At 35.2% G+C, this 22,123-nt stretch overlaps 1 long non-coding RNA gene across 1 annotated transcript in view; it reads left to right on the top strand.

Annotated features, from left to right (window-relative positions):
* LOC119876185 overlaps positions 1 to 22,123 on the top strand; it is a 36,618-nt gene that overhangs the window by 5,985 nt on the left and 8,510 nt on the right. The window contains exon 2 of the long non-coding RNA XR_005357724.1: positions 6,026 to 6,122. This is a non-coding gene — a long non-coding RNA (uncharacterized LOC119876185). The remainder of the gene's footprint in view (positions 1 to 6,025; positions 6,123 to 22,123) is intronic.

Here is a 22,123-nt window from a genome sequence, read left to right as displayed (position 1 = left end):
TAATCTTTTTAATTCTTCTGTAATTTCCTCGTTGACCCTTTCATCTTTTAGCAGGATGCTCTTTAACCTCCATATGTTTGCATTTCTTCAAAATTTCTTCTTGTGATTGAGTTCAAGCTTCAAGGCATTATGGTCTGAAAATACACAGGGGACAATCCCAATCTTTTGGTTTCAGTTGAGACTTGATTTGTGACCCAGTATGTGGTCTATTCTGGAGAAAGTTCCATGTGCACTTGAGAAGAATGTGTATTCAGTTACGTTTGCATGTAAAGTTCTGTAAATATCTGTGAAATCCATCTGGTCCAGTATCATTTAAAGCTCTTGTTTCTTTGGAGATGTTGTGCTTAGAAGATCTGCCATTTGCAGAAAGTGCCGTGTTGAAGTCTCCCAGTATTAGTGTATTATTATCTAAGTATGTCTATACTTTGATTCTTAATTGATTGATATACTTGGCAGCTCCCACATTAGGGGCATAAATATTCATGATTGTTAGGTCTTCTTGTTGGATAGATCCTTTAACTATGATATAGTGTCTGTCTTCATCTCTTACTACAGTCTTTGGGATAAGCTTTAATCTATCTGATATGAGGATGGCTACCCCTGCTTTCTTTTGAGGACCATTTGAATGGTAAATGATTCTCCAGACTTTCATTTTCAGGCTATAGGTGTCCTTAGGTCTAAAATGAGTCTCTTGTAGACAGCAAATAGATGGGTCTTGCTTTTTTATCCAGTCAGATACCCTGTGTCTTTTGATGGGATCATTAAGGCTATTCACATCCAGTGTTACTATTGAAAGATATGAATTTAGTGTCATTGTAATACCTATTCAGTCCCGTTTTTGTGGGTTATTTCTTTGGGCTTCCCCTTTCTTTTACAGAGTCCCCCTTACTATTTCTTGCAGAGCTGGTTTCGTGTTCACATATTCTTTCAGTTTCTGCCTATCTTGGAAGCTCTTTATCTCTCCTTCTATTCTGAATGAGAGCCTTGCTGGATAAAGCATTCTTGGATGCATTTTCTTCTCATGTAGGACCCTGAATATATCCTGCCAGCCCTTTCTGGCCTGCCAGGTTTCTGTGGAGAGGTCATCTATTAATCTAATATTTCTCCCCCTATAAGTTAGAGATCTCTTGTCTCTTACTGTTTTAAGGGTTTTCTCTTTATCTTTGGGATTTGCAAGTTTCACAATTAAATGTCGAGGTGCTGAAAGGTTTTTATTGATTTTAGGGGGGGACCTCTCTATCTCCTGGATAAGAATGCCTGTATCCCTCCCCAAATTAGGGAAATTCTCAGCTATGATTTGTTCAAATATGCTTTCTGGTCCTCTGTCCATGTCAGCACTCTCTGGAACCCCAATTATATGTAGATTTTTCCTTCTGAGGCTGTCATTTATTTCCCATAGCCTTTCCTCATGGTCTTTTCATTGTTTTTCTCTTTTTTTCCTCAGCTTCCTTCCTTGCCATCAACTTGTCTTCTATGTCGTTCACTCTTTCTTATACTTCATTAACTCTCGTCGGCAGGACCTCCAGTTTGGATTGCATCTCATTGAATTGATTTTTAATTTCAGCCTGATTATATCCAAATTCTGCAGTCATGAAGTCTCTTGAACCCTTTATGCTTTTTTTCCAGAGCCACCAGTAGCTTTATATTGTGCTTCTGAATTGGCTTTCTGACATTGAATTGTACTCCAAATTTTGTAACTCTGTGGCAGAGAGTACTGTTTCTGATTCTTTCTTTTGTTTGAGTTCTTCTTTCTAGTCACTTTGCTCAGTGCAGAGTGGCTAAAAATGAGTTGTACTGGAAAAAGGAAGAAAGGAAAAAAAAAAAGGAGGTGTATCCTCTGGTTCTATATTTTGTAAATCCCTCAATCTCCCCTGCAGGTTTTCAGCGCTGCTCTGTCAAGAACTTGCGGTTCTCCTGTTCTTCCAGCTGGTCTTCTGGGTGAGGGACCTGCTGTGGTGATTCTCATGTGTGTGCACCTGGGGGAGCTTCCCCGCCCCTTTTTGGGTGCATGGCTCAGTGGGAGCTGTTTATCCTCTGAGGTCCCTGTTCCCTGGTGGTCCCGCTAAGACCCAGGCACAGGGTGACACTAGGAGGAACAACCACACTGGCAGTGGCCAGCTCTCCAGCTCTGGAATCAGCTCCCCCAGCAACTACTGCAGTTCCCAGTCTGCACTGGCCTGGATGCTGGGGTGGGGGTGGAGGGGTGTGCTGAAATGCACCGCTTGGGGGCGCCTGGCGGCAGGAGCCTCCTCGCTGTCTGTGTTCTCCCCACTTCCACCTGTCCCAGGAGGAATGCAGGATCTTGAGCTGTGTCCCCCAGCACCCTGGTTTCTGGGGCCTGTTCTGCTTAAATTGCACTCCCTGGGCCCCAGCTCCAGAAGCCCCCTCTGCCCGGAGCCCCTGCCTGAGCTTCCAAGGCCCTGCCGGGTGCTCTCCAGCCCTTTACTGTGCTTGGCCTGCAGTGTGTGGTTCACTCTCCCCCAGCACACATCCTCTGTTAGTGACCCTGGGAGAGTGGAAGCTCCATTGCCCCTCCTGCGGTTCTGCCTGGTTTCCCTGCTAAGCATGTTTCCATCTGGGAAGAATCTGGTGCGGATTTTTAAAGTTCCTCCTTCTCTGGGACTGGGCTTTTCTTGTGCTGGAGGCTTTCACTGTCTGGCTTTAGCCTGTCTCCTCACAGGGCCCCTCCCCCACTTGATTCTTTTTTATATATTTTGTTTCCCCCCTTCTACCTTGTTAGAAGTGCAAACTCTTCTCTCTGCAGCATTCCAGCTATTCTCTCTTTAAATCTCAGGTCAAATTCGTAGGTTTTCCAGATGATTTGAAAGTTACCCAGCTAATTTGGTCAGGACAGGTGAGTTGGGGACCCTACTCTTCAGCCATCTTGCCCTGCCTCCCCCCCACCCAAAAGAAACATTTTCTCACTGCTGCTTTGGACTCCTTGAGAGTTTGTGTCAATGTCAGCAATTCAGCTGACTTTTACATTATGCGGATCATCCTTAAATATTTATTAACTATGACTTTCTTGTGCACACTTCTAGTTTAATGGTGCCCCCTCTTTGAAATTGATTTCTCTAGTACACTGAGTGATGAAGCCCCACCTCTTCTCTGCACCTTTAGGCCCCCTTTTCAGGCACCTGTTACAACATGTCTGCATGACTTGTGGAGTTATATATACTATCCTCCTGCCCTGTAGTGAAATCTCAATGTTGCAATCCACATCTGGTGCTGGCGAAGTATCTTGTGCTTAGAAATAACAATAGCACCAACAGGGCAGCAGCAGGGATGTCAAATTGAACTGCATTTATATGGAATAAAATTCTATAGGTATGCAGGATTTTAGAGGTATAGGCTATGTCTAAAAGTACTATGAAATCAAAAGAAATATTAAGTATAGATCATAGTCAGATTCTTGGAATTAAGCTATATAGAATAGTGCTAAATGTCAATGAGAATGGGGTGCAAAATTACTATCTGCTTCTTTTGAATTAATGATATAGAGTAAATTTAGATGTTGGAATGCCAAGTTAGAGAAGAAATTACCTTTTTTTAAAGATTTATGCCAAGACTTAGAATTTTATCAACCCCAAGATTAACCCAAAGAATACACACATGCAAAGACATGACATTTCCTAGACAAGTTTTCTTAGCCTGGGGTTCCCACAATGTACATCCTGTGGTGGAAGGTTTATGTGCCATTACTTTTTTGGAAAGTCTAACCCAGAAAGCAGAAGTGGGGAGTAAGTGGGCTGAGACAGAGAAGGAGGGAGAACCAATACAAAGATGAATTACAGAACTGGCCACTTCTGCGACTGACTACTCATTATGATGGTGCCACACAGCTTAGGACCATCTCTCAGAGGGCAAAGGGGAATTTATCTACTAAGCCCTTTATCTATTTTATCTACCAATCCCCTTTACCAAATTGATTAGATGTTCATCCTGCAGGACACTAACCTCTGAACTTCCAGGTTGTCCCTGTGTGAGCCAGCATGAGCACCAAGCCGGATCCTGAAAGAACATTGAGAGGGAAGCTTTGATGGTGGGCTAGACATGTGCTAGGAAGTTAAGATGTGAGGTCCTGTTACACTGCATCTGTGTGGACAGAGAGCCTAGTGAGAGCCAGAACGAGAGAGAGGGAAGATCAGTAGCCTAAGAGGCATCTAAAATCTGCTTTAGGACTTCACTGGAAGTATGTACTTAGGATTCATTGTCCATCGTTTACAAGCTCACGGAGTCCATAAACATGAATCCCTTCCCTTAATCCTCCAGATTTTAAAAGGAGAAAATTCAACAAGACTTTCAGAGCATATTTCTAAAAGAAAAAGTTAGAAGTTTAGTATTTAAGGTAAATAAAGCTCAGTGCAATTTTAAGTAGATGTTTTATGAGCTCTTTAATTAATAGAAACAAGCTAACACTTTTCACTTGGGATAAATTTCAACAGTAACTTTCTTAAAGACCAAATGGTGAGAAAATAATCCAAGGAAAATAAAAACTCTTGCTATTTTAATTTGGGATCTATAAGATCTATAACAATCTTGATTGTTGCAAATAATTGCAACCACAAGTATGTGATAAAACTGCCACTGTAAATCATTTGATAATGCAACTTACAATGGTGACAAGCAGGTTTTCTCAGTGTGCTCTAGGTTTTTAAAAAATTCTTTCTTTCATTAATTGTTGAATGTGTACTGACAGGTACAGTTCTGGGCTCAACCTGTCTTAAAAGAAATAATAAATATGTCATTATCTTAGAAGATTTTTCAGTACAGAGGAGAGCAGATAACTAAAGCAGGCAGTTAAAAAACACTATGCAAAGTGATATGGTAAGAGTGAGTAAAGGATATGGGCACCAGTAGATGGGGTGCCAATTCCTGGCTCTTAGGTTTCAAGAGAGGACTCTAGAGGAGCTGATATGATAGCTAAGCAGGACTTTAAAGAAAACTGGAATCTGACAGTCATTGACATTGAGGAGGGAGCATTGGGAGGTCTTCTTGGAGAGAAGGAGCAGGCACAGAGCCATTTTAGGAAAGTGTGACCTTCAGAGAACCACAAATAATCATTAGAGCTGGAAATATAAATAAGGGTTATAACAGGAAAGGCAGTCCATAGGAGCTTTCTTACATAGATTCAAGACTTACAGGAAGGTCTCAAGGAAGAGAGTGGAAATTCGTATTTGTATCTTTGAAATATCACTTTGACAGTTGAGTGAAGTGAGATAGGAAGATAAGTTATAAAGTGGTTGCTGTAACTCAGTAAGGAAACAATCTTAAACTGAGGTGTTAGCAGCAAGGATAGAAATATGTGATTAATTTTATGAGAATCCACATAACTTGGGAACATAGTGAATGAACTGAATAAGGAGAGAAATGAGTCAAATTTCTAGCTTGAGTAACTCAGTGGTATTATTGGTCATCAAATAAGAAATGCATGAAGAGGCATAGGGTCAGGGAAAGGGAACTCAGAGGATGGAAGTAGAACATAGGATCACTTAAAATAATTTCACTTGTTTAATAATATTCAATAATTACTTTTTGTCAATGGAATGAACCAGACTTTCTCAGTGTATTTGAAATAAAGTATTAAATTTTTATATGACTCTACTAATAAAATCAAAGTTAACACAAAGTATTGGTGGATTTGGCCAATCACTTAATCCATGCAAATTTTAAGCATTAAGCCCAGTATTTATCATATATGCAAAATAATTCTGAATTGTCCACTTTTCTTCTATAGCTATTTCTAAATAGATGTTGAAATGTACTTTCATGGAATTATTTTAATTTATTGTTTTATGCAACAACACAATGATTTTATTGTCCTACAACACTGCATTAGAATTGATGTAGCTCAAAATCATATCTGATTTAATATTTGTTAGTGGATTTTACCTGGGGTCATTATTCTGGTGATTTTTGTTTCTTTCTGTGTCTCTGTCTCTATCTCTCTGTCTGTCTATCTACCTATCTGTATATCACCTTTAACCATCTCTTCTTTATTTTTTGGCCCTTCTTTACTTTCCAGCACCCACAGCACTCTAGGACCCTCTTGCGTTTTTCCTGCTGCAGTCCTGGAATCAGCCACTTCTCCAATGAACCCATGAGCCCTGGGTCCTTTACAGGTACATGGTATTTAGAAAAAAGATATGTTCATTGCTATAGCACCAGCTCTTCAAACACCTTACAATGAAGAGTACTATATACATGTATTTATAAAAACTTATGCATACACATACAACAACATTTCTGCATCTATCTATTGGCATAAGTGTCTTGAATTATGAGTCCATATTAATACCTCTAACACTAATCCAGTACCATAGAGTTCATTCTAGCCTTCCCATTTTTCTTATTTTTAACTTCCTTCTTCAACATTGAGAAACCTGGCTTTCATTATTTATCACGTATTTATTATTCTGTTTAACCCTGGTATACAACTAAAGTAATCTTAAGATTCATAATTCATACCCCTGTGAGAAACCGATTTACTAACTACAATACCATGTTTGTGTAGAGTTCCTTTTTTTCTTTAGCCTTACGATATCTAGTCAAAACAACATTTTTTTCAGTTACCTAAGTCGTTTCTTCCCCATGTCTTTAAGTATGATTATGTGATTCATTTGTAATGTAGTTGTTTCACAATCTGGAAGATCTTTAAAAATGAACACATAGTAAAATTCACTTTTTGTGATATACAGTTGAATCAGTTTAGACTAATGCATGGAATTGTATATCCATTACTGTTTCACCTATAATAATACCAATACCCCTAAACTCTCCTGTGCTACCCCTTCACAGACAGCTCCTTCCCTCTGCTCCTGACCTTAGCAATCACTGATTACCTTAGAATGCATTTTTTATTTTTTTTACAGTGTCAGACAAAAAATGAAATCATAGGGTATGTAACTTTTACGGTCTTGCCACTTTCACTTAGCAAAAAGCATTTAAGATTCATCCATGTTGTATGATTAATACTTTATCTTACTTCCTACTATATATGCATTGCCAAGTGTGAACATACATTTTTATTTCTCTTGAGTATGCAGCTAGATTGAGGATTGCTTTTCTAAAGATCCTTTAGGGTTTTCTATATAAACAAGCATGTTGTCCATGAATAGATACAATTTTATGTTTTTATTTTTTATTTGTTTGACTCTTTTTCTTGTCTTATTGCATTGGCAAGAACTTCCATTATAATGTAAAATAGGTGTGGTAAAAGAAGACATCCTTCTCTTTTTCCCAAACTTAATGGGAAATTTACAGTCTCTAAATTAATTATGATATTAACTCTGAAGTATTTTCTAGCTGCCTTTTATCAGGTTAGGAAGTCCCCTTCTATTCCTAGGTTGCTACAAGTTTTTTTGTTTGTTTTATCAAAAAAGAAGGTCATTTTTTTCTTCATTAGTGTTTTATTGTGGTGAATTACATTGATTGATTTTTGAAAGTTGAAGCCAGATACCTTAAACTTTTTTTTTTTTTTTTTTTTTTTTTTTTTTTAGTTTTTACTTAAGTTCCAGTTAGTTAACATACAGGGTAATATTAGTGTCAGATGTACAATTTAGTGATTCAACACTCAAATACAACACCTGGTGCTCATCGTAGGTGAACCCCTTAATCCCTATCGCCCATTTAACCCATCCCCCGCCTGCCTCTCCTCTGGTAACCATTGGTTTACTCTCTATATTTAAGAGTCTGTTTCTTGGTTTTCTTCTCTTCCTCCCCCTATGATCATTTGATTTGTTTCTTAAATTCCACATATGAATGAAATCATATGGTATTTGTGTTTCTCTGACTGACTTATTTCACTTACCGTACTACTCTCTAGCTCCATCCATGTTATTGCAAATGGTGATATTTCATTCTTTTTTATGGCTGAGTAATAGTCCATGGTGTGTGTGTGTGTGTGTGTGTGTGTGTGTGTTGTGTGTGTTACATCTTCTTTACCCATTCATCAATTGATGAACATTTAGGCTCTTTCCATAATTTGGCTATTGTAGATAATGCTGCTATAAACATCAGGATGTATGTATCCCTTTGAATCAGTATTTTTGTATTTTTTAGGTGAATACCCAGTAGTGCAATTACTAGATCATGAAGTAGTTCTATTTTTAACTTTTTGAGGAACTTGCATACTGTTTTCCAGAGTGACTGCACCAGTTTGCATTCCCACCAAGTGAGAGCATTCTCCCTTCTCTGTTATTTCTTGTGTTGTTGATTTTAACCATTCTGACAGGTGTAAGGTAATATCTCATTGCAGTTTTGATTTGTATTTCCTTGGTAATGCATACTGTTGAGTATCTTTTCATGTGTCTGTTGGCCAACTGGATGTCTTCTTTGGAAAAATGTCTACTTGTGTCTTCTCATTTTTTAACTGGATTATTTATTTTGGGGTATTGAGTTTTATAAATTCTTTATATATTTTGGATACTAACCCTTTATCAGATATGTCATTTGCAAATATCTTCTTCCATTCCGTAGGTTGCTTTTTAGTTTTGTTGATTGTGTCCTTCACTGTGCAGAAGCTTTTATTTCTGTTTATACTTTATTATCTTCCATTCACCTTTGAATAGATTGCTGTCTATTATTCACTCCTCTCACCTCATATAAATCTCTTATTAAAGTAATGGTCTTCATACTATATCATCTTTTTGCTCCTTATTTTACATGTTATCTGTTAATTATGACCACATTCTAGACACATTCTTTTCTGGTTTTCTATTTTTATTTTATGACCACAACTCACCAACTTCATTTGTCTGTTCTACAGGTGTATGTGTTCTTTAGAATTGCATTTCTTGCTCTGTGTACTTTTGTTTGTTTGTTTACTCTCTAAGTCTATGTTTTCAGAAATCATGAGTGTGGGTAACTTGCAAATCTGAATCTCCAACCTCTAACTCTCTCTGATGAATTTTATATCTAACGCATGTATTTGGATATCATTTAGTAATCAACATAAAGCACTGAACTGACCATGTTACCCTGCCTCCATTTTTCAAAGTTCCCTATTACTTTTAGCCTGAAAGTTATTAGCTGTCAACTCTAAGCTCTTCTAAATTTATTTTTGTCTTTCCCTTACTTATACTCTTAGCTTAATCATGCAGATTATTTTCCATTCCTAGATCAAATTACATCAGGCTATTTCACACCCCTGAACTTTTGTACATATTGTTCCCTTCCTCTGTAAAGCTCTTTTCTCTTTAAATTTCTTCTCATTTTTAAAGCTCAGGCTATTTCATTTCCTTTGACACCAATCTGCACTGTTCCATGCCAGGATAGTAATAATTTACTTATTTATATTCTCATTGTGAATATTCCCTGTTCATGGTAATATTAGCCTGCAATAATTGATTTACATATTTGCTGTACACACACACACACACACACACACACACATATCTTAACTATGCATTATGAGGCCAGTGATTAAAGTGGCCCCTTAGCACCTGAAAAAGCTCTGCTACATACTTGGCAATAAATATATATTTATTGAATGAATAATCTTAGCCATGGATCTAGAGTTTTGTGCTTATAAAAGAAATCTTGAATTCTGAAAATTCAACCGTTTAGTTTTAATTCAGACCCTCCTAAGGTAAATTTTTGTGGAAATATGGCCAGCAAGCTAAGATGAGAGGCTCTAGCTGTGCTTTGAAAAAGAGAGGAAACTGGAGCAGTAAACTGGGATGTTGAGGGCTGAGTTAGAACCCAAGAACATTACATAAATCTAGGTTAGCTAAGGGCTTCATCAGCATGGAAATATTTTTCAGATATAGAGGGCACTGGAAATGTGATAGGGTGTAATGTAGAGGCTGCCGATAGCATATATGAATCATTTTAGAGTTACTGTCCCTCAGCTAATGGCTTCCTATATCATATGCCTCTATGAAAAATTTCTGAAAGCTATGGTTCTGAGATGACTCACATCCTAAAGATTAAGTACCATTTCTAATGAACTGATGACTGATAACATCATAAAATAAATGCTGCATCACAGCCCAATTTCCCTCTCACAGATGTTTTGAAGAGTCATTTCTTCAACTTTACCCATTATTTAAGGAAAACTAAACTTTTGATTTTATATTTTAAAATCCATATTAAAAAAATATAAATGCAAAGCAGCTTTGTGAGTAATTTACTTAATTATATTAGAGTATGGGCCAAAGGCAAAATAAGGGTTAAATATCTCATACTGGAAAAAGAGCAAATTATGAATCAGCAACTTTATTTATACTAATACTATTAAAATAAAGGTCCTTTTTTCCCCTGGTACCATGAATGAAGCTCTGATACTAACTACAGTAGAAAACTCTTAACTGTTCTTCACTGAATCTACTCTCTGGGTTAATTGATGCTGTGCTCCCTCTCTAAAGTGTAATGACTGATACCTATGAAACTAAAACTTGTAACTGAAAGACTATGCCCTAAAATAGGCATTGGCAAAAATGGCCCTAGAACAAAACTCAGCCTGTTTGTGCAAATAGTTTTATTGCAATACATCCACAACCATTTATTTGCTTATTATCTATGGCTACTCTCTCAGTAACACAGCAGAGTTGAATTTTTGGGACTGAGACCCTCTCAGCCACAAAGCCAAAAATATTTATTATTTGACCATTAACATAAAGTTTGTCATTCCCTATACTAGAAGATTTCCACTTTATGTAATGTATGAAGCAGTTATGTTGTTCCCGATCCTTATTTCCAGTTGTATTTGTTATTGTAAATATGTTAAAAATCCAGGATTCTGAGATTCCTTTACATTTTTCTTCAATATCTTCTTCATGCCTGGAAACTGAAACTTAAAAGTTATGAACATAGTAGAGGTACAATTTATACAGATATACCACACACACACACACACATGCACACACACATGCACACACACTCAAATGATGTGGAACAGTCATCAATAGAACCATAGTCAATGAACGAGATTGGCCTTCCAGTGAAGATTTTCAGACATTTTCCATTTCACTCCAAAGTAAGGGTGGTTTAGGCATTAAGAAAAAAAGCCATTTAGTGAGCACTAATGAGATAACAAAAGTATCCACTGATTTACCTATGCTCAAAAATAAGTTAAATATGATTAATCCCAATTGAAGAAGAACATCAAACTATAGATCAAATGTGTCTAAAGTTTACTTCCATCCTAAGTGATAGCACAAAAATCAGATCAGAATCAAACTAACTTTTAAAATGATAAATCACAAGAGCCACCTGTGGTAAGGCAATCAAAACTTAGATTTTTTTCTTTTGTATTGTTGAAGTTATCAGCAAATCACTAAACTCAAGGCTTTTGAATTTTTTATGGTTTATCTTTCCTAATTTACTATTCTTACAAAACTCAGTAGAGATTGGTTCTAGATCATTTGAAGGTTTTTATGAATTTATATGCTGTGGTAAATACTTAAAGAAAAATAGCTTACATGAAAGAGCATTTTTAGATAGCATTTCTTTCCAGTTTTGAACAACTAGTCATTTCCTTACCACCTCATGTTGTTACGGACTCAACTGGATCAAGAAACCCTGGAAACATTGAAAGAGATGATTGATTATATAAACAAAATTTGAGCTATATTTTTGGAAAATTTAGAAGGAAATTCTTACAGAATTGTTAAAAGGTCATCAAGATACAACATGTTCGTTTTTGCTATGTAGATTAGTGAAGAATGAGATTCCCAATAAATCTGCTAAATCTTATAGAAAACTTGGCCTAAAATTGACAACTTTACCGAAAAATCCTGTACTACCAAGAGACAATAAAGAATGTATGTTATTTGTTAGTATCAGACCCTGTGAAAGTTCCAGTCATGTATAGGAAGATGACATACAATTGTGGACATGATTATTTTTAATTAAGAATAAAGTTGAAATGGTGTAGTATATAAAAGAGACAAGTCCAAGTATGAAGAAGGAGGGGAAAAAGGAGAGAGAAGAGGATGAGGAGAGATCAAATTGAGATAAAATAATTTCTCAGTTGGGAGCCAGAGCTATTCCAAATAACATTTTACATTTAATTAAACAAAAACAGAAATCAAAGTGATGATGTTTGTTGGTTAGAAAAGAATAATTTAATTTACAAACATCCTTATTTAAATTTTAATTTGTAAAAACAATAACCAAAATCATTATTTTAAGATATGTAAGTATAAACTTTGCAATTAATTAATTACATATATCATTTAAGAATTTGAAAACTGTTGATTAAAATGCAGGGAATAATAACAATAGAATAATGGAAACCTAGAGTAATTGGGGACTTTGTGAGTTACCTTAATCAATGTACCATATAGTACTGGCAATATAACCCTCCCCCCTTTTTAAGATTTTATTTATTTTAGAGAGAGAGAGGGAGTGTGAGCAAGCAGGGGGAGGAGCAAAGGGGGAGGGAGATAGTCTCCAGCAGACTCCAAGTTGAGTACAGAGCCTGACTCAGGGTTCCATCCAAGGACCATGAGGTTATGACCCAAACAGAAACCAAGAGTCAGATGCTTAACCAACTGAGCCACCCAGGTGCCCCCATATAATCCCTTTTAATGTTAGCTCCTTGCCTACATCATATTTTAATAGGGAGTTTCCAAAGAGGAAAGACTAACTCCAATATAAAAAAAACTTGGGGAGAACAAGAAATCAGATTCTGAGAATCCAAGTATCAGTAACAAATACAAGAAACTAGGCATATTTGAAACAGAGAAGAGCAACCCCACCTCATTATCTTGAAGAAGTTCTGTGGCCATGGCTCATGTCAATCACTCAATGGGCACAGGGGTATCTCTGGAAATTTGGCTACTTTAAGGAAACCTGGATCAGAGTACCTATGTCTTCTCTACATTACAGTTTTGAAAAATTACAGAGTTTCTGTTCTGACATTTCCAAAATTATTGGAAACTAATTTTTACTACTTTGTTAGGATGCTAGTCTTTGTGTTGACCCCAATTCTCACTTTGGCAATTCTAAACATGTGTCTATGTGAAGGAACTATGCAAAATAAGCTTGGTCTTTTCCCTGTAGGAACACTTTTAAGTATTGAATATTAATATTAAGTGTTGTCCAGATTTTTCACTTATTGGATTAAGTACCTCAGTTATTTTGCAGCAATCCCTAAAATGAAATCTACTCATATTTACACGTATTTCTATTTCTCTGTGTTACCTAGAAATGAACATCATACAGTATGTATTTTTTTTTTTTTTTTACCAGAAGAAGTGGGATTATTCCTTCCAAGTTGGAGACTGTGCTCTCTCCCCATAATGCTTATTAAGGTTTATGGCAGACATTTTCAGGATCCTCAGATTGAGCAAATGGTCAATAATTAATTACTAACAGTAGGCCTTATTCATACACTGCCACTGATCAGTAAGCTAAGTTCTTTCTTCTTAAACATAGGTAGCTGACCATTTGAGCTTATTTTCTTGAGTCAATATATAAAATCACTTAAGTACTTGTTTGCCAATGACCTAATAAAATTCAGAATTGTGATGCAGGTATCAAAAAAGTTAATGTGATGAAAGTAATTGAGGTCATTTTGTCTGAAGAAGTTGAGAGGATAATTTGTATTCCGGTATTTAGGGATTAGTCATATGAAAAGAGATGATGAAAGGTCAAATTGCCTTCAAGCTTCAGAGGATCAATTTGGTAGTAGAACATCTGGGTTTAAGTACTTGTTCTATTCTCATACCATCCTTGTGCATTGGGACAGCTTGTATCCTCTCTCAATTATTTTTCGCTAGTTTGCAAAACAGCAATTAAAAAGATTTCAAAGAGTTGACAAAGTCATGTATTTGAAATTGTTTAACCTAATATAAGTATATTCACTTGGGCAAGTAACTTAGCTTCTCAGCTAAATATGTGTTCATTTATGCATTCATTTCCCTGGTTACCTTCGCCTTCCTGAACAATGATCCTTGTCTTCACAATTCATAGAGACCTCCATTTTTCTCTGGGATTTCTTTCTCTGCCCTGTAGCATGCAAGCTTCCAGGCAGTGACCTGACACTATTGCAAGAGTCACATCTTTTGCTTCCATTCTAAATAGCTGTTTCATTTTTCTTTCTGGGTTATTAGTTTAAAAGAGTGGGAGAGAAATTCTGACAACTTTTAATCATTTAATGGATAAAAGTGGACATCTTGAGTATTCTTTAGTGATTTATTCAAGAAATGTGTACTTAATTCCTCATCAAACATGGCAGTGCGCTAGTATATATGATTTGTATATGAATAAAATATGATTTCTTTTTTCAAGAATCTTAAAATCCCTGGGCAACACAAAAACAAGAACAGGTTTAAATAGCATATGATGAACTATATGCTGACTGTAATATGTTATTTATAAAATTATTTGCAAAATGAGTATCCCAATTATATCAACTGATTCTCATGGAAGAAAGGGGAGAAGCCTTCCAGGGTGCTGATATACTTGATACTTGATATACTTGATAGAAGAATGAAAAACATTCACTATATGAAGAAGAGATGGCAAGTCTTAAGTCTCCCCCAGTCGTTTCAGTCAGAATTTGTTGCCTACTCTTCTATATTTTGTGTTCAGATTTATGGTATCAATTATCTCTGATTGTTTTATGGTATGCTGTATGGGTGACTAACTGTATCACTTCCCAAACAGCAGCCTCCTTGAAAGCAGGAACTACATCTGAGATGATTCATCTTTGCATTGCTCTCCTTCAGATTTATGTTTAAAGTCTTCCTAATCTAGTAATGAATCTTCCCTTCTGCTTTCTTGCCATATTCAGCAAAATATGAGATAATATTTGTGAGGTGAAACAATAACTTAGTGTTAAATTCAATAGAGGATAAAGGGTCAGGGAAGGATCAATAGTATCAAATATCATTGAATTACAAGTCAAATCTCATTATAATACGCATGGAGTAGTTTGCCAAATTATCTGTGTGGTACTGTATTTGTCATATTAGGAACTTCTTGAAATAAGCAGGTCAGCAATAGACTTTTGGTAATCTTTTCACTAATTGGAGCTGTTTAGTGTTGTACAGTATCTGTTTAATGAGGTTTGACCTTCATTAAACTTCATTTATGTGAATGTTTTATGCAAAAACAGACAGATGCCTATCATGGTGTGAGAAGATCTGAAAATAAGGCAGGAGTATTTAGCATCTGTGAAAGATTTTGGAGAAGGAGAGATCAAGAAAAATATAGGAACAATTACAACCTTCCCATTTATCTGATCTACACATTTAAAGGAAAATGTAACAAATACATTAAAAATGAGAAATTACACATCGGTGTCTCAGTAGATTGGAAAAATTATGTATTAGGCTAAAAAATTTGCTTACAAATCAACCAATAAAAATATAGAACTTAGCACATTTTATTTAATATAAATAACACATTTGTGATCAATGATGTAATTAATACAGAGGTATAATTACATACATTTTTTAAAGGGAAAGAAGGTGTAATAGATTAATAGTCACCCTAAAATATCAAGTCATGATCCCTGGGATATAGAAACATTGCTTTATTTGAGAAAAGAGTCTTTGCAGATGTGATTACATAGGATTATGAGATGGAGAGATTGTCCTGGATTACCTAGGTGGGCTAGAAATGCAATTCCAGTCATCCTCTAAGAGAGAGAAAAAGAGAGTGAACACAGGCAGAAGAGGAATCAATGTGACCACAAACACAGAGATTGGGGTGATGTGCCACAAGTCAAGGATGCAGACAGCCACCAGGACCTGGAGGAGATGTATTCTTTATTAGAGCCTTCAGGGGAAGTGTGGCCCTGCTGACACCTTGATTTTGAATTTAGAATGGCAAGAGAATGAACATCTGTAGTTTCTAGCCATCCACATTGTGGTAGAGTAGCTCCAGAGAAATAATATAGGAGCTTTCTGAGTTTTATAGATTAAAAACAATATAAACAATTACAATAAAATATCAACATGAATTTTTCAAAGTGCTATATAATATAAACATGTAAAATCATAAACATTAGGACCAAAATAAGATGCAATTTATTGTATAAGAATATGGTTGTCAATATAAAGATGGGAAAACTGAATAGAAGAAACTGTATAGGCCTGTGATCTGAAATGAAACTCTGGGCAGGGAGGCCTACTTCGATTCTTATTTTATTTTATTTTATTTTTTGCCTACTTCGATTCTAAAAGACATATTCTTGAAAAGTCATGGGTATGTTTAGCATTATCATTGAAATCATGTTGCAATTGTGGTTAATTCTGGGGTAAAATGTCAAATATATTGATTATTAAATTTTCCCCAGGTGTACTGTACTGTCATTTGAAATTTATTTCACCACTTTTAGACATAATTAGAAATAGATATTTGCATTGTTTTGATCTACATTTATATTAGTCTTTCAGAATGGTACATATTTAATTAGCAATTCAGTGAACAACCGTAAGTTATGAAATGAATGTCAATGAATTTGTTTTCTGTGATCTTTCTTGTGAACAAGAAATAACTTGTTCCCATAGTCTAAGATGATTCCAAAATGCCCAGTTGTGTGTAACCTACAGGGTTGAGAAATGACCTGAAATGCTAGAGTTGATATTGCACATGTTCATCTATAGACAGAAGCTGGACACCAAGAATAATGCTGCCTCTGTAGTGTCAACTTTGTGCTCTTTGTGTTTTAATCTTTTGCTGATACAGGTGTTTAATCTTTTTAGTGACTAATTAAAATTTAGTTGTGTATTAACTTTTATCTAGTCAAGTATCATTTTTATGTGGATAGTATACTAGTCTGCTGTGGCTACCTTAACAAATACTACAGATAGAACAGCTTAACAAAAAAATCATTTCTCATAATTCTGGAGGCTAGAAATCAACGAGTTTGCTTTTATCTGAGGTGTTCCTCTTGCATGTAGATGCTGGCCTTCTCTCTGTCTTCACATGGTCTTCCCTCCATGTATGTCTATGTCATCATCTCCTCTCATAAAGACACCAGCCATATTGGATTAGGATCTACCTTAATGACTTAATTTAACTTTAATTATGTGTTTAAATACTCTCTCTCCAGATATAGTCATGCATGAGAGAAGTTAGGACCACAGCATATGAATTTTGGAAAGACACAATTCAGCCATACAGAGAGTTATATTTATATAAAGAATGTTTGTGGGAGCCCATGGGTGGCTCAGTGGTTGACCGTGTGCCTTTGGCTCAGGTCGTGATCCCAGGCTCCTAGGATCGAGTTCCGCATCAGACTCCCCACAGGGAGCCTGCTTCTCCCTCTGTCTATGTCTCTGCCTCTCTTTCTGTGTTCTTATGAATAAATAAATAATATCTTAAAAAAAGAATGTGCTTGTGTATGGTAAAAATACACACATTCATTATATAAATATAATTAGTCATGCAAAAAAGATACTGGTTATCTATGGTTCTACCATGTGAAAAAAAAAACATTAAAATTCAGTATATATCTTTTCTTCTTCTTCATTATACAAATTTTGGAAATACCCCATTTCAAAAAGACAATGATATTCTTCAGTAATATATTATATAAGAAATATTGCAAACTTCATTCATTGGGAGGTATGAACCAATATTTCTTCCAAATGGGAGCAGAGAATTCAGATCAAATTATCCTCTGAATTTGCAGTCTACTTTATGAACAATGGGGTTCCAATTGTGCCTCTCCTCAGCGGATGATATAACCAATGATATTTAAAATCTGTTGACTTTTGCAGATGTAAATCAAAGTTTTTAAAAAGAACAGGTTTTGACATTTCCTAAGCTATATAGTGCAGTATATTAATAAATGCTACAGATCAATGATTTCTGTTACCAAATAATTTTGGAAATTCTGGTTGAATAAAGCTAGTATTTCTCCATTGGAGCATTTCTTAGAGTTTTCTGTTTTCTGAAGTTAATGTTGAAGTATACAATATGGAACATTTATGAAACTAATTTGATCATAGAAAATTTTGTGGGAGGAGTATCTTATAACATACAGTGTGAAGCAATAAGGATGGGGAGTCTTTCTATTACTACATATTATCCTTCTCTCTGTTAAACTTTAAGAGTATTCATTTTTTTCACTTATTATATGATGTCTTTTATTAGTATTAATATATATTGTCATGCATCCACTGACTTAAAGGTTCTGTGCTATATTTCAAGTTTTCAGCTATTTAGAAGTTGTGAAACCAGGGTGTAAATGTCATCTCTGGAACAAGGGAAGAGTAGAGAGCCTCAGATTGCACATGGCTGGTGGCTGGTGTGTGGAGAGGGCTTTAGCAGGATAGCCAGAAGCTATGATGTCAGCCACCTGTGCAGAGGAGTGATCCAAGGGGCTGGCAGAGAGTCAGAATAACAGAGCTTTATAAAACTCTCATCAGCTTGAAGAAATTTAAGATAACTATTACTTGGGTATTAGCAATATTTTTATGTGAGGAAACTGGATTTCAAAACAATTTTGTAATTGACCCAGAAGATAAACAGCTACTAAAACTCACAGGAGAATTTGAATACAAGATTTGTTTGGTTTTTCCTTCAACAACCTCACTGCTTCCAGTCTACTGCTAATCTAAGATTTTGAATATACTTATAGAATCACAGAGTCATAGAGGTTGATAATGGCTGAGTACCTTCCCATATCTTTAGAACATTTGAAAGAAATTTTGGCTTTTACCTTGCAGTGAATGGTAATGTTTGGCAAGGAGTTTGCCCAAGGTCATGTAGCTGGTTAGTGGCTAGGTTAACACATAAGCTTTTCCTATGAAAAGCACATTTCCAACAGTCTACAAAGTTCCACACTTTTACACAAAGAAATATTATCTAGTTATAAAGTGTTATATTTGCTGGAGAGCACTGCATTTCAAATTCACTATTTCTTTGAATTTTTGTAAGTTTAAAGTTACGGAAAAATCTTCAGATTGTGCTGGTCCCAATGAGTCATCATAGATAAATTACATGAAACATATAAAAATTTAAGGATACAATGTAGAAATATTTTTGATAGATGAAGGAGTTTTATGATATGAAGACTGTAAAATATGAATTTTGTCTTCAAAGAAAGCTACACAGCAACTTACCAGAGATCTGAATATATACTTCAGCTCTCATTTTCTAGCATAATTATGACATATTCCTATTTGTGATATATCTATATCACTATATCATAGATATATCACTTCTGTAAATGTCAGCTCCACTCATTATTGTTGCTTCAATGAGACAGATATTACTGCTAGAGAAAAGATCCAGTAGTATTCATTAATCAATCTTAAAATTTAATTATACTATTTCATAATTATTACTTTGCCTAGATTTCAGCCATTGTGATTAAGAAAGCAATAGTATATATTATTTATTATAACATTATGATTTCCAGTAATTTGTAAGATTAGAGTAGACCACATAAAGTCTGTTAATAGCAGTATTTGTAAAAACACACTAGAATGTCTCATTTGAGATCTAATTAAGGCAATCCATGAAATAATTAATATAAACTCACACTTTGGGGGGGAAAGAGAAAAGAAAACCTTTCTCCGTATGACATCTCAAAGCTGAAGCAATTTCAATCCTTTTCATTGAAACAGCTTCTTTTGCTTAATAAAGACAATATTTAAAAAGATGAGGATTCACATTTATTCCCCTCTGTCTTCTAAAGTCTTTATCATTATGCATTATGCTTGCATCTCTAGGAACCACAGGATCATTATAGCAAAAATTAAATAACTAGAGCATCATTTTAGACACACTGCAATTTGTAAGTTCAGTCAAAATAATTTTTGTGATCGGTGGTTACTTGAAATTCAGGCTTAAATCACTAGTCATCTACTCTTTGAAACAGAACAACTTAAATCCATAAAATTATAAACAATATCATTTCAATACTATCCATCATAAATCATTGGATATTTAAAAGGGTTCTAGTAACCAGTAATTTAGCAAATATTTCCACATCATATGCTGTACAGCTCTGAATACGTATTAGTGTACCAATCCACATACAACTATATTTAATAAATGAATCCTGGAGGCAAACCAAAAAAATTACCTTCTATATCAACCTGGTGGTAATATGGGTAGCAAATTGAAAATAAGGCCTCCCTTCTTCCTTCCAAAAGTATGGTACAGAACAAAGACACCTGGAAGAAAAATCAGGAGAGTTGAGGTTTAATTCTTGAAAAAGTTTCAATTCTTGCTATAAGGAAAGAAAAATCGCTTCAGTTCCTAAATGGAGTGCTCCCACTTGTCAGATAAGGAAGACAAACTACATTTCTCTGATGTGTAAATCCAAAGACTATGATTTTTAATGTTTTTAGTGCTATGAATATAGGATTATTTATTTAGCAAATATACATAGCATTTAACTTTGTTTCAGGCACTCTTTTAAGCACTTTACAAATATTTGCTGGGCACACTTGTTGACACTGCATTTTTTTTCAAACAGGTTTGTTTACTGAGATATAATTCACACGTGATCCAATTTAGCCATTTAAAGTATACAATTCCATGGCTTTTACTATATTCAGATATTGTGCATCCATTGCCACAATCAATTTTACAACATTTTCCACCTCTTTAAGAAGCCCTATGCATCTTGACCTGATATCACACCCACCTCCTATCACTCCCAGACTTATAAAACCACAAAATGACTTCTGTTTTTGTAGATTTGACTGTTTTGAACATTTCCTGTAAATGGAATCATATGTATGTGGTCTTGGTGATCAGCTTCTTTTGCACAGAATAATATTTTTAAGGTTCATCCATTCTGTAGAATGTTTCAGGACTTCTGACCTTTTTATGACTGCTTAATACTTCATTTTGGTGATATACCATTTCATACCTGTTCATCAGCTGGTTGACATCTAGGGTTTTTCCACTTTTTTGGTTGTAATGAATAATGTTACTATGAATATTCAGGTACAAACATTTTTAGTAATATTTGTTTTTGTTTCTTTTGAGTATTTAATAGTAGGGTTGTTGGGGCATATGGTCACTCTGTATTTAGCCTTTTGAGGAAAAGCCAGGGGGTTTTCCAAAGTGTATCATTGCATATTTTGACCATCAGTATACTAAGTTTTCAGTGTTTCTACCTCTTTGCCAACACTTGTTATATCTGTCTTACAGCTATCCTAACTCAGTGTGAAGTGGTATCTCACTGTGGTTTTGATTGTGTTTCTCTGAGGGCATATCATGTTGAATATCTTTTAATGTGCTTATTGGTCAGTTAAATATCTTCTTTAGAGATATGTCTATTCAGATCCTCTGTCTATTTAAAAACTGTGTTGTCTTTTTTTATTGAGTGTTAAGAGTTCATTATATATTAAAGCTCTAAGTCTCTTACCAAATACATGATTTGCAGATTTTCCCCATCCTGTGGTTGTGTTTTCACTTTACTGATGGTGCCTTTTGAAGCACAAAGTTTTTAATTTTGATGAAGTCCAGTTGGTGTATTTTTTGTTGGCTTTACTTTTGCTATCACATACAAGAAAACTTTCCCCAAAGCAAGGCTCACCTGAATTTGTGATTCTCACCTTAACATGAACTTGGAATAAAAACCCTTCATACTGAACATGTGCTCAGATCTTCAGATCATATTTAGAGTTTACACAATGATATAAAAGCTCATTCATATATACTTTTAGTGCTTATGTAGCAAATTTTGGTAGCAATTTATACAAACATAGATGTCTTATATGTATGTGATCTGGGGTAATTTAGCCATCAATAACTTTTTTATTTTAATTAACTTTTACTTTAGATTTACAGAAAAGTTCCTGAAATAGTACAGAAAGTCCCCATATATTTCATACCCAGTTTCCCCATCATAAACGTTTTACATTATTATAGTACATTTTGTCACAATGAACTAATATTGATAAATTATTAACTAAAGTCCACGTGTTATTCATGTTTCCTTAGTTTTTATCTAATGTACTTTTTTTTTTAGTTATAGGATTCCACATTAGCCATTAGCTATTATCATGTCTCTTTAGGCAACTCTTCACTGTGAGTTTCTTGGGCTTCCCTTCTTTTTGATGATCTTGATATTTTTAGGGCATACTGGTCATATATTTTGTGGAATGACCCTCAATTAGCTTTTTCCTAATGGATTTTCTCATTAGACTGAAGTTCTGTATCTTTGGGAGAAAGACTGCAGGGATAAAATACCATT

Source organism: Canis lupus, chromosome 4, assembly GCF_011100685.1.
Source record: "Canis lupus familiaris isolate Mischka breed German Shepherd chromosome 4, alternate assembly UU_Cfam_GSD_1.0, whole genome shotgun sequence".
NCBI classification, from domain to species: domain Eukaryota; kingdom Metazoa; phylum Chordata; class Mammalia; order Carnivora; family Canidae; genus Canis; species Canis lupus.
Note: the sequence above shows the minus strand (reverse complement) of the source record. Positions and strands in the feature narration are given on the sequence as shown.